Source organism: Anomaloglossus baeobatrachus, chromosome 10, assembly GCF_048569485.1.
Source record: "Anomaloglossus baeobatrachus isolate aAnoBae1 chromosome 10, aAnoBae1.hap1, whole genome shotgun sequence".
Taxonomy (NCBI): Eukaryota; Metazoa; Chordata; class Amphibia; order Anura; family Aromobatidae; genus Anomaloglossus; species Anomaloglossus baeobatrachus.
This window is the reverse complement of record NC_134362.1, coordinates 4,270,683-4,282,975: the sequence shown is the minus strand read 5'-3', so window position 1 is coordinate 4,282,975 and position 12,293 is coordinate 4,270,683. Positions and strand designations below refer to the sequence as shown.

At 47.9% G+C, this 12,293-nt stretch overlaps 1 protein-coding gene across 9 annotated transcripts in view; it reads right to left on the bottom strand.

The window, feature by feature from the left end:
• Positions 1–12,293, bottom strand: part of SOX6 (SRY-box transcription factor 6) — an 853,991-nt gene that overhangs the window by 735,331 nt on the left and 106,367 nt on the right. For all 9 annotated transcript variants that reach the window (XR_012727417.1, XM_075326979.1, XM_075326980.1 and 6 more), the window contains exon 2: positions 4,407–4,475. The gene's annotated coding sequence lies outside the window, so the exon portion shown is untranslated. The remainder of the gene's footprint in view (positions 1–4,406; positions 4,476–12,293) is intronic.

Here is a 12,293-nt window from a genome sequence, read left to right as displayed (position 1 = left end):
TGCATTAATGCAGCACACAGATGATATGATCTGGGGGAGGGGGATGTAGCTGCAGTTTCTTTCTCTCTCTCTCTGAGATTGTATGCTGTGAGAGAGAGAGAGGACATTTACTTGTCTCAAAGGACCGAGCTTCTCTGTATGTTCATTCCTCGTTAGTATAGTGGTCAGTATCCCTGCCTGTCACATGCAAGGATCGATTCAGTTTCGTTACCTTGTAGCGCTGGTATCCTGGGTCCTAATACAACCAGGGAGAACATGTGCGGGGCATTAGCCAGGATCCCTGAAGGTGTAGTGGTCGTCTCCCCTGCTGACAGGGCCATTACACTGTGAGCCCCTGCAGACAGTGACTGATGTGAGCGCTGATAACATCTGTACAGTAGCGAATTGGAACATATAGTGCTATACAAATTATGGCAAATAAACTATCTATCAACCGGCAGAGAAAAAGATGCAGGGTAGATGGGCATAATCATATTACAACCTGTCTATCTTTTCAGTAGCACAAGTCCTATTCACACATACATCATACATAAAAATATACAGTGGGTATGGAAAGTATTCAGACCCATTTACATTTTTCACTCTTTGTTTCATTGCAGACATTTGGTAAATTCAAAAAAGTTTATTTTTTTTCTCATTAATGTACACTCTGCACCCCATCTTGACAGAAATAAACAGAAATATAGAATTTTTTGCAAATTTTATTAAACAAGAAAAACTAAAACATCACATAGTCATAAGTCTTCAGACCCTTTACTCAGACACTCATATGTTAGGCTGCTTTCACACTACGTTTTTTTAGCATGCGTCATGAACTGTTTTTTGCTGCAAAAGCGGATCCTGTTTTTGCTTAGAAAAACGCATGTGTTATTTTGCAGGATCCTGTCACTTGAAGTTTATGGGCGGGCATTGGAGTCATGTGATCGAGAGTGAGGGGAACTGAATGTGATAAACTGGGAGCCGGCATCTGACAGCTGCGGTAAGCTGTAACCAAGGTAAATATTGGGTAACTAAGTGAAGTGCTTTGCTTGAATACCCGATATTTACCTTAGTTGCGAGCCTGCAGCTGCTGGGAGCCGGGCTCCCTGCACACGTAACCAAGGTAAACATCGGGTAACTAAGAAGCGCTTTGCTTGGTTACCCGATATTTACCTTGGTTACGAGCGTCCGCCGCTCTCAGGCGGAGGAGAGAGAGAGGAGAGAGAGAGAGAGAGAGAGAGAGGGAGGGGGAGAGAGGGACTGATCACGCCAGGCTGCTTTCTGGGCATGCTCAGTAGAGCAAGCAGGATCCTGTCTATCAGCATGCCAGCGTTCACATGCGTTTGCGTGCTGTTTAGTCAGGATCCAGCGATTAGCAGTATTTGGACGCAGCTCAAAAACGCTACAAGTAGCGTTTTTGAAAAAAGTTAAAAAACTGCAAGTCGCTGGATCCTCACTATAACGCACGCAAACGCATGTGAACGCATGTTGACGTGAGTCCATTGCAAATGCATTGAAATGAAAACGCATTTGCGCTGGATCCGTTTTTTGCGTTAAAAAAACGTTCATGACGCATGTTAAAAAAATGTAGTGTGAAAGCAGCATAAGTCCCATGCTGTCGATTTCCTTGTGAATCCTCCTTGAGATGGTTCTACTCCTTCATTGGGGTCCAGCTGTGTGTAATTAAACTGATAGGACTTGATTTGGAAGGGCTCACACCTGTCTATTTAAGACCCCTCAGCTCACACTGCAGGTCACACCAAATGAGAATCATGAGGTCAAAGGAACTGCTCAAGGAGCTCAGAGACAGAATTGTGGCAAGACACAGATCTGGCCAAGGTTACAAAACAATTTCTGCAGTACTCAAGGTACCTAAGAGCACAATGGCCTCCATAATCCTTAAATGGAAGAAGTTTGGGACCACCAGAACTCTTCCTAGACCTGGTTGTCTAGCCAAACTGAGAAATCGTGGGAGAAGAGCCTTGGTGAGAGAGGTAAAGGAAAACCCCAAGGTCACTCTGGCTGAGCTCCAGAAATGCAGTAGGGAGATGGGAGAAAGTTGCACAAAGTCACCTATCACTGCAGCCCTCCACCAGTTGGGCCTTTATGGCAGAGTGGCCTGACGGAAACCTCTCCTCAGTGCAAGACATATGAAAGCCGCATAGAGTTTGCAAAAAAACACATGAAGAACTCCCAGACTATGAGAAATAAGATTCTCTGGTCTGATGAGATGAAGATAGAACTTTCTGCTGATAATTCTAAGAGGTATGTGTGGAGAAAACCAGGCACTGCTCATCACCCACCCAATACAATCCCCACAGTGAAACATGGTGGTGGCAGCATCATGCTATGGAGCCAGGAACAGGACAACTGGTTACAATTGAAGGAAAGATGAATGCGGCCAAGTACAGAGATATCCTGAAAGAAAACATCTTCCAGAGTCCCCTGGATCTGAGACTTGGCTGAAGGTTCACCTTCCAACAAGACAATGACCCTAAGCACACAGCTAAAATGACAAAGGAGTGGCTTCAGAACAACTCTGTGACCATTCTTGACTGGCCCAGCCAGAGCCTTGACCTAAACCCAACTGAGCATCTCTGGAGAGACCTGAAAATGGTTGTCCACCGGCATTCACCATCAAACCTGATGGAACTGGAGAGGATCTGCAAGAAGAACGGCCGAGGATCCCCAAATCCAGGATCCCAAGAAGACTCATGGCTGTACTAGCTCAAAAGGGTACTTCTACTCAATACAGAGATAAGGGTCTGAATACTTATGAACATGTCAGTTTTTCTTGTTTAAAAAATGTGCAAAAAATTCTACATTTCTGTTTTTTTCTGTCAAGATGAGGGATGGAGCGCAGAGTGTACATTAATGAGAATTTTTTTTTAACTTTTTTGAATGTACCAAATGGCTGCAATGAAACAAAGAATTAAAAATGTAAGGGGGTCTGAATACTTTCCGTACCCACTGTAAAGACAAAAACGCATGCCGTTGGTTCCAGTTAGTCAAGACAAGGCTTAATCCAAATCCATCAACCAAAATATCAGAAGAATTCCCTCCTGCGCCCCGTTTATCGGAGAGATATCCTCTATGTGGCCAGTGCCATGTAATAGGCCTCCGTACAGCTCTCCAGGAACATTACCGGGTCTTTACAGTGCAGGATCCAGAATTCTACAGAGAGGTTTTCAATTACAAGCAGTGACCCCGTCCACTAAAACAATGAATAGCCTGACTGGGGACACTGTCCAATGTAGACAACCTCTCGCCGCCGCCTGCAGTGAACACTTTTCCTCATACCTGAAATCAGTCCCACCTCATAATATTTCTTTCTCAGGCTTTGTTCACACTAGAAAAAGGATTTTTCTCAAGAAATTTCTTGAGAGTCTGAAAGAGTACCGCACTTGCGGTCAAAAAACGCACCAATACCGCCCCGACAACCGCATGCGGTTTTACCGCGGTTTTGTACGTTTTTGGTGCGGTTTTTCCGCAGGTTGGTCCCTGTAGTTTTTTACCATTATCTATGGCAAAAACCGCAGGTACCTGCAGAAAAGAAGTGACATGCACATTCTTTTTCTCAAGAAATTCTGCAGAAAGAATGTTCTTGAGAAAAAATTGCAGTGTGCGCACAGCTATTTTTTTTTCCCATAGGTTTTGCTGGGTAATGTCTGCAGAAAGGTTACAACCATTTTCTGCCGAAATTTCTGCAGCAAAACTGCAAAAAAAACCACGGGTTAAACCGCAGTGTGTGAACAAGGCCTAAGAGTCTTTAATAAACAGGAATAATATTACACATGAGGCTGGAGCTTTACAAAGATGCGAAATTATATCTTCTAAGACATTAAAGCCCTTTCTTTTAGCCTTTGCAACCGCAGAGTGGCACTGACTGCGCTCTTCAAATTTATAACATTTCCCCCAAATTGTTCACAAAACACTGAGCCCATATGTCTACAGTGACCCCAGTCCTCCAAATCACCACCTGCACAATCCACAACATAAGGCTATGTGCCCACGTGGCGGATGTTCATGCAGTTACGCTGCGATCTGCACCGCAGCGTAACTGCATGCGTCTATGAAGATTGTGCCTAATCCATGCCCACGTGGCGTATTAGAATGCAGCGCTTCGGCTGCTGCCGAAGCGCTGCGTTCTAAGTAGTGACATGTCAGTTCTTTCGTGCGCGTTGCATGCAGCCCCCGCTCTGTCTATGGGAGGGGCTGCATCCAAAGCGCATGAAATCGGCTTTTCAGTACGCACTGTTTGTGCAGTGATTTGAAGCGCACATGTGCTGTTCAAATCGCTGCAGAGATTTCTGCAGGGACAGAACGCAACGTGGGCACATAGCCTGACAGAGCTCAGTACAATTGGCAAATCCACAAAGAACACCCAATTCTACCATTTCTAAGCAAGTTCAATAAATGGTACTTACATAATGTCAAAAAAATGGGTGTGGCGCCACAAATCACTGCTGGGCTGCCTGTGAATTCATGAACGTGATCTGAGGAGAGAAGAGAAAACGGCAATGAAACTCATACGGGGAGCCAGGATGGAGCATCAGGATCAGGTTTGTCTAAGTTGTTTAATTAGATAAAAGAATAAAAAAAAACAAACTACAATCTGTTACTTTAATATAAGAATTCACTGGACTGCGCAAAGTGGAGACAATACAGACACAAGATTGCGAGAAGGCAAGAGTCATATCTACAGTGGCCAAGGTCAGCAACTAATGGGGCCAGACACTGCCGGGGCCAGCAACTGATGGATTCAGAAACTACTGGGGCCAGGAACTGCCGGGGCCAGCAACTGACGGGGTCAGAAACTGCCGGGGCCAGCAACTGACGGGGTCAGAAACTGCCGGGGCCAGCAACTGACGGGGTCAGAAAATGCTGGGACCAGCAACTGCCGGGGCCAGCAACTGACGGGGCCAGAAACTGTTTGGACCAGCAACTGCCGGGGTCAGCAACTGACGAGGCCAGCAACTGCCGGGGCCACTGCCGGGGCCAGCAACTTCCTGGGCCAGCAACTGCCAGGGCCAGCAACTTCTGGGGTCAGCAACTGCCAGGGCCAGAAACTGCCGAGGCCAGCAACTGATGGAGTCAGAAACTACTGGGGCAAGCAACTGACGGGGTCAGAAACTGCCGGGGCCAGCAACTGACGGGGTCAGAAAATGCTGGGACCAGCAACTGACGGGGCCAGAAACTGTTGGGACCAGCAACTGCCGGGGTCAGCAACTGACGAGGCCAGCAACTGCCGGGGCCACTGCCGGGGCAGCAACTTCCTGGGCCAGCAACTGCCAGGGCCAGCAACTTCTGGGGTCAGCAACTGCCAGGGCCAGAAACTGCCCGAGGCCAGCAACTGATGGAGTCAGAAACTACTGGGGCCAGCAACTGACGGGGTCAGAAACTGCCGGGGCCAGCAACTGACGGGGTCAGAAAATGCTGGGACCAGCAACTGCCGGGGCCAGCAACTGACGGGGCCAGAAACTGTTGGGACCAGCAACTGTTGGGGTCAGCAACTGACGAGGCCAGCAACTGCCGGGGTCAGAAACTGAAAAGGCCAGCAACTGCCAGGGCCAGAAACCGCCGAGGCCAGCAACTGCCAGAGCCAGCAACTTCCGGGGTCAGCAACTGCTTGGGGCCAGCAACTGCTAGGGCCAGCAACTGACGGGGGCCAGCAACTGACGGGGCCAGCAACTGACGGGGCCAGCAACTGACGGCTGGAGTCTGCTGCAAACAATACAATGCTAGCAAAGTAAGTAAAGATAATTAACGGGGTCAGGTCATCAGAAAGCGGCCTACGAAACGATTTTTTGTTAATTGTAGTTTTCTTGTTTAAACTCACAATCTATATTAAGAAACAAAATGAAATCTGGCACTTTTCACACTGGCCACTTGATCTATTGTAGACTCAAAACTTCTGTTCTTTACAGAAGACTTTTAGCAGTCTCATTATCATCGACTGAAATACAATGACAGGTAACACCAGCTGATAACACAGGATCCACAATTCACAATAGGTGATATCACAGCTCACCTCTTCCTCCTTCTGTGCAAAGACTGATAACACCTCAATATACAACTGATAATACAGGATCCACCATTCACAATAGGTGATCTCAAAGCTCACCTCCTTCTCCTGGACTCCTGTATAATGACTGATAACACCTCTATATACAGCTGATAACAAAGGATCCACCATTCACAATAGTTAATGTCACAGCTCACCTCCTCCCACTCATGTAAAATGACTAATATCTCTATAAGCAGTAGATAACACAGGATCCACCATTCACAATAGGTGATGTCACAGCTCACTTCCTCCCCCTCCTGTATAATGACTGATAACACCTCTATAAACAGCTGATAACACAGGTCCACCTTTCCCAATAGGTGATGTCACAGCTCACCTCCTCCTGTACAATGACTGATAATATCTCTATATACAGATGATAACACAGGATCCACCATTCACAATAGGTGATGTCACAGCTCACCTCCTCCTCCTGTAAAATGACTGATAACACCTCTATATACTGCTGACAACACAGGATCCACTATTCACAATAGGTGATATCACAGCTCAACTCCTCCTCCTCCTGTACAATGACTGATAACACCTTTATATACAGCTGATAATATAGGGATCCACCATTCACAATAGATGAAACAGATCACCTCCTCCTCCTCCTCCTGTACAATGACCGATAACACCTCTATATACAGCTGATAACAAATGATCCACCAATCACAATAGGATATGTCAGCTGGCACGGTGGCTCAGTGGTTAGCACTGCAGTCTTGCTGGGGTCCTGGTTTCAAATCCCACCAAGGACAACATCTGCAATGAGTTTGTATGTTCTCCCCGTGTTTGCGTGGGTTTCCTCCGGATTTTCGGGTTTCCTCCGGATTCTCCGGTTTCCTCCCACACTCCAAAGACATACAGATAGGGACTCTAGATTGTGAGCCCCAATGGGATCAGTATTACCAATGTATGTAAAGCGCTGTGGAATTAATAGCACTATATAAATGAATAAAATTATTATTATTATGTCATAGCTCACCTCTGCCTACTCCCGTACAATGACTGCTAATACCTCTATATACAGCTGATACACAGGATCCCCCATTCCCACACACTTCTTAGAAACATAATCGGAGGATTGTCGTGTGTTTTGGGATTGTAAGAAGTCTGAACAACATTCTTCCAAAAATCAGGCTGAGACTCAGCCTGGAAATAGTGTAGCGCTCCCATGTAAGAGGGTGAGCACATGCTGAAGGATCTTAAAGGGTGCTTTACATGGTGCGACATTGCTAGCGATAGCGATGTCGTGCGCAATAGTACCCGCCCCCGTCGTTCATGTGACATTTGGTGATCGCTGCCATAGTGAACATTATCGCTTCCTCAGCGTCACACGCACATACCTTTTCAGCGACGTCGCTGTGACCGCCGAACAATCCCTCCTTCAAGGGGGAGGTGCGTTCGGCGTCATAGCGACGTCACTGCAGCGTCTGTCACTAAGCGGCCGCCCAAAAGCAGAGGCGGGGCAGAGATGAGCGGCCGGAACATGCCGCCCACCTCCTTCCTTCCTCATTGCTGGTGGACGGAGGTAAGGAGATGTTCGTCGTTCCTGCGGCGTCTCACAGAGCGATGTGTGACGCCGCAGGAACGACGAACAACATCGTACCTGCAGCAGCAACGATATTATGAAAATGAGCGTCGTCTCAATGATCAACGTTTTTGACACTTTTGCGCTCGTAGATCGTCGCTCCTTGAAGTCACACGCTGCGATGTCGCTAACGGCGCCGGATGTGCGTCACTAACGACGTGACCCCGACGATATATCGTTAGCGATGTCGCAGTGTGTAAAGGACCCTTAAGGCCCCGTCACACGCTCCGATATATCGTAGCCCCCGTCGGTTGTGCGTCAATTGCCCGTGGTGCACAATGTCGTTAACCCCTGTCACACGCACTTACCTCCCTAACGACGTCGCTGTGGGCAGCGAACATCCTCTTCCTGAAGGGGGAGGGATGTTCGGCGTCACAGCAACGTCACACAGCGGCCGCCCAATAGAAGCGGAGGGGCGGAGATGAGCGGCCGGAACATCCCGCCCACCTCCTTCCTTCCTCATTGCCGGTGGGACGCAAGTAAGCTGTGTTATGTCCCGGGGTGTCACACGTAGCGATGTGTGCTGCCTCGGGAACGACGAACAACCGGCGCACAGAAGGATGAACGACATTATTAAAATGAACGACGTGCCAACGAGCAACGATAAGGTGAGTAGTTTTGCTCGTTAACAGTCGTTCGGAGGTGTCACACGCTACGACATCTCTAACGAGGCTGGATGTGCGTCACGAATTCCGTGCCCCCGACGACATATCGTTAGATATATCGTAGCGTGTGAAGGGGCCTTTAAGAGTGTTTAGAGGGTGCAGGGCCAAAGTGTCCTGAAAACATCAACACCCAGGAGGCAGATCTTATAACGGGGAGTCCAGATGCAAAGACACTGGAGAACCTCACCAAACAAGGAGCATGGCCATATGGGAGCTGTCACCTTGGTTTTCCTCCAGATTTACTGGAGTCCAAAAATACAATCGATATTCAGAGATCGAGCATTCCCAGTAAACAGACTAGGGAATTATTCTTTGTAGTCTGAGGATTTCCCAATTACAGATTATGGACAGCCCTCGGTGATTGTCTGGGAACTTGCTGTGCTTCTGATCCTCTGCAGCAGAGTGAGATGCATCTGGAGGTGTCCCGTCAGTGGCAGTCCATGATTGTAAGAGTGCGGAGCGAGCCGTTAATCCCGGATTACATCCACATCTGCAGCAGAAGTTGTGAGGGATCAATGCTGTAATCTTGTTCTGGGGAGAATTATGTCACTTTGCACAGCGGATTCGTCTGCCCCGGGCCCGCTATCCTGTGCCATATCTGCATGTGGTGCGGACATGAGCCCTCTGGGTATCCAGAATGATTAAACACAATGCAATGTGAGGACAATAGCGGGAGTAAATTCCAAGAGGCGGCTGCAGATCACATACTTGTAGCATCACGTGCATCATATTCCTTTAGTGTGATCCTGGAATCACATCAAAGAAGACGAGAGACATTGCCAGGACTTCATCTCCAGGCCGTCCACACAAGTCACCGCACGTATGTGCTGGCATCGGTCACCACCATCACCACCATGTGACATCCATGTCTACCGCTAAACACGTCAGAAAGCAAACTGTAACAATTTAGGAGTCCTCGCATGTGGGAGGTCAGGAGTCTCCGGCTTCATTGCGAGGACTGGCACAATGTGGAGGCTGAACAGCACCATTCAGCTCTGAGCAGCAGAGTCCTGCCCGAGAGCCGGGATGGTGGAGATTCACTGCCTAACAGAGTAAAGCGGGCTTTACACACTGCGATATCGGTCCCGATATCGCTAGCGTGGGTACCCGCCCCCATCTGTTGCGCGACACGGGCAAATCGCTGCCCGTGCCGCACAACATCGCCCAGACCCGTCACACATACTTACCTGCCCGGCGACGTCGCTGTGACCGGCGAACCGCCTCCTTTCTAAGGGGGCGGTCCGTGCGGCGTCACAGCAACGTCACTGAGCGGCCGCCCAATAACAGCGGAGGGGCGGAGCTGAGCGGGACGTAACATCCCGCCCACCTCCTTCCCTTCCGCATAGCGGCCAGGAGGCAGGTAAGGGGAGCTTCCTCGCTCCAGCGGTGTCACACGGAGCGATGTGTGCTGCCGCAGGAACGAGGAACAACCTCGTTACTGCTGCAGTAACGATTTTTGAGAATGGACCCCCATGTCACCGATGAGCGATTTTGCACGTTTTTGCAACAATGCAAAATCGCTCATTGGTGTCACACGCAACGGCATCGCTAATGCGGCCGGATGTGCGTCACCAATTCCATGACCCCAACGACTCAGCATTAGCGATGTCGTAGCGTGGAAAGCCCCCTTTAGGCTACTTTCACACATCAGTTTTCTGCATTCAGGCACAATCCTTTTTTTTCCTGATCCAACGGATCCGGCAAAAAATGTAAAAACCGTATCCACCGGATCCGTTTTTTAACGGATCCGTTATGCCGGATGCGTAAAAAAAACGATCCGGTGGATCCGTTTTGCCTCCGTTTTTGCATCCGTTTTGTCCGGGTTTTTTGCTGGATCCGTTTTTTCAAAACATTGAAGCATGCGCAGTTTACAAAATTGGATCCAGTAGCCGCATCCGTTTTTTGCCGCATTGTGCCGGATCCGGCGTCCTTAGGCTTCCATTGTAAAACACGCGCGATGCGTTTTTTTTTTCCGGACAAAAAAACATTGCAAGATACATTGCCTCCGGCCGCCGCTTTAATTAATTTTGCCGCATCCGGAAAAAAACAGATGCAAAGCAAAGCCATCAGGCACAATTCGGTAACAATGCAAATCTATGGGGATAAAACGGATGTGGTACCGGATCCGTTTTACCCGTTTTTTTTCCGGATTGTGCCTGATGGAAAAAAACTGATGTGTGAAATTAGCCTTATACTCCACAAGGAGACTTGTCTGCCATGCTGCCATGTACTACACAGGCTCGGCTATCACTGGAGAAGTACACAGACACAGAAAGCTTTTCCTATTGGCTGCCCAGCAGTGGACAGAGGATCACTCTGCAGAGACCTGACTGAGGAGAGAGACTGAGCCTGTGTCCCTCAGCACTCGGTCAGTAGGTGGAGGTGACTGAGCATGTGTGTCTTCCAGTACTCGGGGTGGAGGTGACTGAGGGTGTGTGTCCCCCAGTACTCAGCACATTAGGTGGAGGTGATGGAGCGTGTGTGTCTTCCAGCACTCGGTTCATTAGGTGGAGGTTAAGGAATAACGTTTGGAACTCCATTCTATGTCTGAACTGGGTGCAAAAAACCTAAAAAACATCACTATGGGGAGATAAGGTATGCACACCAGTGACTATGGAAGGGGAATACATGGAATAGCAGAAACTGCTGTGTGAATACTGACATGAAAAATTCAATAGCTATTTGTAAGAATGAAATGTGAAAAATGGAACCTGCATTACTGCCATGAATATATGAATAAAGAGAAATTTAGCTACTGAATTGATCAATGCAGAAGAGCCCCAACACTACGCCAAAGTATTTCTCTACGTTGGGGTCCCTAGCTTGTGTGTGTCCTCTCATGCAGTTAAAAAACTTACCGTGTATGGGACGCTGAGACCCAGGCTATATATATGATGTGGATTGGCAATAGGTGTGTATGGGGAGGGTTCACAAACGAAAAACTACTAACATTAAGGAATAACGTTTGGAACTCCATTCTATGTCTGAACTGGGTGCAAAAAACCTAAAAAAACATCACTATGGGGAGATAAGGTATGCACACCAGTGACTATGGAAGGGGAATACATGGAATAGCAGAAACTGCTGTGTGAATACTGACATGAAAAATCCAATAGCTATATGTATAGAATGAAATGTGAAAAATGGAACCTGCATTACTGCCATGAATATATGAATAAAGAGAAATTTAGCTACTGAATTGATCAATGCAGAAGAGCCCCAACACTACGAGAGGACACACACAAGCTAAATTTCTCTTTCACCCAGTTCAGACATAGAATGGAGTTCCAAACGTTATTCCTTAATGTTAGTAGTTTTTCGTTTGTGAACCCTCCCCATACACACCTATTGCCAATCCCCATTATACGCATATATAGCCTGGGTCTCAGCGTCCCATACACGGTAGGTTTTGTAACTGCATGAGAGGACACACACAAGCTAGGGACCCCAACGTAGAGAAATACTTTGGCGTAGTGTTGGGGCTCTTCTGCATTGATCAATTCAGTAGCTAAATTTCTCTTTATTCATATATTCATGGCAGTAATGCAGGTTCCATTTTTCACATTTCATTCTTACAAATAGCTATTGAATTTTTCATGTCAGTATTCACACAGCAGTTTCTGCTATTCCATGTATTCCCCTTCCATAGTCACTGGTGTGCATACCTTATCTCCCCATAGCCACATTAGGTGGAGGTGACTGAGGGTGTGTCCCCCCCAGTACTCAGCTCATTAGGTGGAGGTGACTGAGTGTGTGTCCCCCCCCAGTACTCAGCTCATTAGATGGAGGTCACTGAGCGTGTGTGTCCTGCAGCACTCGGCTCATTACATGGAGGTAACTGAGAGTGTGTGTGTCCCAGCACTCGGCTCATTACATGGAGGTAACTGAGAGTGTGTGTGTCCCAGCACTCGGCTCATTAGATGGAGGTGACTGAGCGTGTGTGTCCCAGCACTCGGCTCATTAGATGGAGGTGACTGAGCGTGTG